The following is a 6,499-nucleotide window of genomic DNA, read 5'->3' on the forward strand; positions in this document are numbered from 1 at the left end:
TAGGGAACTTTTGGGATAGCATTTGAAATGTAAATAAAGAAAATATCTAATTTAAAAAATGGGAAAAAAGACTTAAAATGCTTTCAGAGGTTAATAATTTGAGCATACTATTCTTTAAAATATTTTGGGTTTTTTGGGGGGGTATTATAATTACATCACTTCCCCTTTCTCATTCCCCCCTCTAAACTAGCATGACATTTTTAATTGTTTTTTTTTTGTGTATTTTACCCTGAACTGTTTTTCTGTTTTTTTTAACATTTTGACCCAGATCCTATATTCATTCAGTATGCAGCACAGAGAAAACTGGTGTCTGAGAACAAAGATTCAACAGAATGTGTCATAAGAGAACAGGTTTTCAGTCCCAGGCCTGAGAAAAGCAGCTGCCTAGGGACGATGCTCAGTTCCTGGCAGGCAGCTCTTCCGTGATGAAATCTGCAGCCTGCCAGCAAGCCAGGATTATGTTCATTCCACATGGATACTGCTGCGGGAAGTCGGCTGACGAGTTCCTGATTGCACAGTAAGGCAAGAAGGTAATCTTGAATTGGAATCTTCTAGGTAGGGCTTGGTTCCCTTGGACAAGTGTCCAGAGACTCCACAGCCACTAGAAAGGAAATGCAGTGACTGAACAAGAGAAGCTACTGCCTCAGTTAAAGGGGCTCACTCTGTGGAGCTCAGTCTTGTGTGTATGAAATCACCCAGACCTTTTAGACTTTCAAGATAAGCTAAAGGTCTTGCTTTTTACTGAGATCGCCAGTTTTTCAAGGCTGACCTTCCCCCCAATTCAGGGTGCTGGGCATGGTAACTTACACCCTTAATCCCAACACTGAAAGTCAGAGGCAGATGGATCTCTGTGAATTCAAACCTAGCCTGGTCTACATGTCAACGCCCTGTCTCAAACATAGAACAAAGCAAAAATCAAATCGTATAGGCTAAAGCCTACTCATTAGGGGCTGGTTTTCTCATAAAGCTCCTGGCTTCCATTTCCTATACAGTAGACCCAAGAATCTACTCAGTTGCATGCATTTGGTACTCCCTAGGGGTTTAGAGAGATCAAAAACAATAATCAAGTACACTCACACCTGAACAAGATCCCCGGAAAAAAAAAAAAAAAAAAAAAAAAGGAGGAAAGAGACATAGGCCCAGGGACCAAGGGAAATCACACAATTTTTACTTTTGTCATATTGTTTCTTGCGCAAAGATTATGAATATGCCAGACTGAAGATATGGCTCAGTGAGTAGATAAAGCATTTGCCATGCAAGTGTGAGGACCCAAGTGACAGAGCTCCAGAACCCACACGATGCCAGGTGTGGCAGCATGTCAGTAATTCCAGTGCACCTGCAGTGAGATAAACCTGGAAGCTCTCAAGCTAGCTAGCCTGGCATGCCCAGGATGGAACAACAAAAAGACCCGATCTCAAACAACGTAGAGGTGAGGACTAAGGTTGTCCTCTGGGCTCCACACATTTACTGTGACATGCACACATGTACACACTCAAGATAAATAATTTCTCAGCAGGCTCAATTTATTACATCAAACCACAAAATCTCCTTAAGGCACTAAAAGCAAGACCCTCCCCACCTCAGTCCCCCTAATGGGTATCCTATCTCTATGCTCATATCCCCATTCTAGTTAATCCATACTTCTTTGAGGTCTTCCAAAGATGAAGCCCCTTGCCAAATATGCCCTCTCATGCAAACCTTACCCACCCTTCAAAGTCTTCTTCATGGAATCTTTACAGTGGCAGAAAAAAAAATCAACAACCAAAATGAGTTCAAGTTCAAGTAGTTCTGGTTTGAAATGCCATCAAGTAGCTAGGGGATTTTCTTGGGTCTGTTACCTGTTTGAACTGTAGAAGATCCACGTGGAATATCCCTTGTCCAAAATGTTTGAGCTCACAATTGTCTCTATAGAAGGAGATATCCTGAGGGTGAAACCCAGGTAGAAACACAGAGCTCATTCATGTTTCCCATGCGTGTTGTATGCATACCCTCAAGGTAATTTTATACAATATTGTTAATGCAGCTTCCTTTTCAGCAGCACATGAGGACATATGTGGACTTTTCCACCTGTGGCATTGTGACAGTATTTAAAAAGCTCCAGATTTTGGAGTGTTTTAGATTTCAGATTTTTGGAATAGTGACCAGTACCTATCTTACAGGGGGTTCCTGTTTCTTATCTTTTATGTGTACTTAAGACAGGGTCTAATGAAGCTTGACTAGCCTCCAATCTTGCCAAGAAGGACTTTAATCCTTCTGTCTCTACCTGAGTGCTGGAATAATAAGCATTAGCCAGCATGCCCAGTCCCCCCCACTCTGTGTGTGTGTGTGTGTGTGTGTGTGTGTGTGTGTGATTTCTTTGAAGAATCGCATGAAATGGGCAAATACTTAGCCCCAAATAAGCATTGAATTAATATAAGCCATTATTATTGTTATTATTGCTACTACTAGTAGTCAATTTTCAGTGGACTTCCTTAATATGTTCCAGTCCTTATATTGTCTCTTCTGAGAAATACCCCCTATATTCCATGTAGTCCATGTTTACTTCAACTGTGACCTGCCTCCAACTGCAACTAATCTTTTACGCTTCTTAAAAAGCCAGGAATATGTTGGAAACAACAAAAAAAATCTGTAGACCTGAATGGAAATTGAATCTGAATTCTTAAACTACTACCACCAATAAAATTCTCTCAACTACTCATAGTTCATGGATTCTGAGGGAGGAAGAGTCAGTTTTTGTTAAGGGTCCTGCATGCTGCAGTGGATGGTCCCCAAGCCATGAATATATAGGTAGCACAAATTGACTCTATGGGTTATGTTTTAAGAGAACATGTGTTGGGGGTCTGAGAAGAATTAGGGAGAATAATGGGGTAAATATGATTAAAATATTTCATATACATGTATGAAATTATTAAAGGATTAATAAAATATTATTTCACCAGGCAGTGGTGGCACACGCCTTTAATCCCAGCACTTGGGAGTCAGAGGCAGGCGGATTTCTGAGTTTGAGACCAGCCTGGTCTACAGAGTGAGTTCCAGGACAGCCAGGGCTATATACAGAGAAGCTCTGTCTCAAAAAAAAGCAAAAAATAGCCAGGCGTGGTGGCACACGCCTTTAATCCCAGCACTTGGGAGNCAGAGGCAGGNGGATTTCTGAGTTCGAGGCCAGCCTGGTCTACAGAGTGAGTTCCAGGACAGCCAGAACTATACAGAGAAACCCTGTCTCGAAAAACAAAATAAATAAATAAATAAATAAATATAAAAAATAAAATATTATTTCTTTAAAGGGATTCTATAATTAAAGTAAGATTGCTTTTCCATCCTGAAAAAAACATAAGTTCCTTTCTCTGGCAAAGGCAGGGGTTCACGCTGGGAAAATAAAAGGCATAGCTAACCTTAACAGCAGAGAGCTTCTTCCATCTCTCTGTCTCTCTCTCTGTCTCTCTCTCTCTCTGTCTCTCTCTCTCTGTCTCTCTCTGTCTCTGTCTCTGTCTCTCTCTGTCTCTCTCTCTCTCTCTTTCTGTCTCTCTCTCTCTCTCTGTCTCTCTCTCTCTCACACACACACACACACACACACACACACACACACACACTTCTCTCTCCTCTCTCTCTCTCTCTCTCTCTCTCTCTCTCACACACACACACACACACACACACACACACACCATCAACAAGCCTCACCATTTCTTCTGATGCTGAAGATGACACATGGATCCAGTAAGAGGCTACATTTTACCTAAGTATGATATGAAAATTAGACCAATGAGCCACACTTTTTTCGTGTGATATTTGGTTAAGAATAAATGGGAGACCTTGAGTCCACCTACTGCAGAAGATGGTCTCTGCGTGCCCTACCCTCTACCTTATGAGTCCTCTTCAAGTCAGCCCCAGCCATCCTCTGATGGGTATAGCAGCTGGTATTCCCTGGGCACCAGTGCCTGGAGGCTCATTCCACTTTTCCGTGGGCTTTACAAGAACTGAAGTAAAAAATACTCTCATGGAAGTTACTCCATCCTTTTGAGAGGACACACTCCCCACAAAGAAATAAAAAACAGAACACAGAAATATGTGGCTACCAGAATCTAACACGCTTTTTAAAACATTCTTTAAAAATTGAATTTGAGCGATCCCCACTACATTTTCACAGTTGAAAAGGCATCCCTATCAATTATACTTCACAATCTTACAGTATTTCAACAGTATGAGGTTTCAAAGCTAGATCTGAGACAGGAAGAACATCAGGTAAAATGGGCACCATCTTTGAGACCCTGAGGGAAATAAAAAGACCCAAGTCATCCCCATACTGGAACTCAGAGTCCCAGGGTTCCAATCAACACAAGTTTAGAATTAGTGACATTCAAAAGTGCTCAGGTAGTGACTGGTTTCAAATCCACAATATGCAGATGATAAATGTAAAAACGGTACTAGTCCCCGTGACCAACGTGCTCAGAGACAGCAGTATCCAAGGCATGAGGCTCCCCAACTTGCTTTCTTCTCTGATACTTCTGCCCATCTACTCAAAGCTCAAGAATATGCATTCCAAAGGCTTAGATGTTTACCCTGCTTTCTTGGGTCAAATTAGAAGCAGTTTAATTACATCCATGATAGGAACCTCACAAGGCCCTTGTGAGGTCATCAGTGGGCAAAGGCAACGGATCCTGGGTAGTGGTTAACTGGAATGAATGTCACTAAAGCAGGTTGAGAACCAGAGCCCTTGGCTTCTGCATACAGCAGGGAGGAAGACATCCTTCAGCTTTCCCAAGCAATCTAGTACACCCTAAGGAAAAGCTTCCAGTGACCTCAGTTGCAGCAGCGGCCACAGCGCCCCCTAGTGTGGCACCAAGACCCAAGAGAGCAGCCGAATGGATCCAAGGGGGAAAGCCTAGGGGCATCTCTAGAACACCTGGTTCCACCTAGAGCAGGCCTGGCTACCTGGGTTCTCTCCAAAACCCCTCCCAAGTCCTCACTCAGGGTCCAGCGCGGCCCTGCCTCCCAGGCACCCAAGACTACTCCCGTAGGCCAGGGCGGCCGGCCAAGCGGGACGCAGAAGGACGCAGCCGCCTGGTCGATTTGCAGAAAGGGGGGGGGGGCTGTTATCGGGCGCCTCAGCAGCGGCTTTACCTTCACGCTTGGCTCCTCTGGGGTAGCGGAACCGCCACCGCTCCCGCCGCCGCCTCCCTCCAACCGCCGCAGTGTCAACGATCAACCCTCCTGGTCGCTCTCTGCCACTGCCGCGGGCGAGGCCAGCTGTTGAATGGCTCAGGTCGCGACACAGAGTCGTCCTCGCCGCATCCGAGAAGGCGACGCAGGCGCGCGCGCCTGTGCCAACGCCCCGAGCGCCCCTCGCCCTGCTGCAGGCCCTGTGAGCTTCCTGGTGGCTGCCTCCTGACTCCTGGCTGGGGGCTGCAGGGTGCAGGTTTGCACGCCTGCCACCTCCTTTCCCTTGGTGGGCTCCTGCGGACCAATTGACTCCCCTCGAGAGCTCCGCCCCCTTCGCTGCCATCCCTTGACTTGCCGGCAGAACCAATGGCAACCACCGACTAGACCCGCCCCTTGGATTTCCCCAGGGCCAATCGCCTTCTCCCGAGCAAATATTAAAGTAACCCCGCCCCTCCTGTGCAGCAAAGCTAGGGCCAAAGTTAATTCCATTGCAAGGTTCTAACTAGCTCAAGGTTTGTCCAGTTTACTCACCGACCACCCCACTGCCTAATTATGTGATTTAGAGACTGCAGACACCACCAACACCCACCTACCCACTCTATACACACACACACACACACACACACACAAACACAAACACACAGCCACAGGCCTTTAATCCCAGCACAGGCAGAGGCAGGCGGAACTGAGTTTGAGGTCGGCCTGCTCTACAGAGTGAGTTCCAGAACAACCAGAGCTACACAGAGAAACCCTGTCTCGAAAAAGAACAAGAACAAGAAAAGAAAGAGAGCCAAGACTGGGGAGGTGGGGGATGCAAGCATGAGGACCCAGCTCAGATCTGTAGCACGGATGTAAATGTTGGAATGTGGTGGGGTGAGTTTGTAATTCCTATTGCAAAGGGAATGGGAGTTAGGCCAGAGGTGGTGATCCTGTGTGGCTTTCTGGACCTTACTTGTCAGCCAGGCTAGCTAGCCAGTTGGTGAGTTTCAGGTTCAGTGAGAGACAACCGTCTCACAAAATAAGGAACAAAGTAATCAAGAAGACACCCGTTGTTGATCTGTAGCCTCCACACACTTGCACACACATACACATTTTTTAGAAGAGAAAAAAAACATCACGGAGAGAATTACCCACCATCATAGCTGAGAACTACCCACTCTCTTGACCAGATCTTCCCCATCAAAAAGTCAGCAAGAACCTAGGAGGACACCCACTGGTTGTGTGTTTATTTTCTTCTTGTTGTCCAGTATCCAGTACAGGAGCTTAGCTGGGAAACTTCCAGGGACCAGGCACCAAGACTCCCTGACTCTAAGATGGTCACTTTGGTCTCTGGCCTTCTGAG

At 45.7% G+C, this 6,499-nt stretch overlaps 1 protein-coding gene across 1 annotated transcript in view; it reads right to left on the minus strand.

Annotated features, from left to right (window-relative positions):
• LOC110313768 (A-kinase anchor protein 17B) overlaps window positions 1–5,471 on the minus strand; it is a 42,080-nt gene extending 36,609 nt beyond the window's left edge. The window contains 1 exon segment of the mRNA XM_029534521.1: window positions 5,119–5,471. The gene's annotated coding sequence lies outside the window, so the exon portion shown is untranslated.
• Window positions 5,472–6,499: the final 1,028 nt, after the last annotated feature.

Source organism: Mus pahari, chromosome X, assembly GCF_900095145.1.
Source record: "Mus pahari chromosome X, PAHARI_EIJ_v1.1, whole genome shotgun sequence".
Classification (NCBI taxonomy): Eukaryota; Metazoa; Chordata; class Mammalia; order Rodentia; family Muridae; genus Mus; species Mus pahari.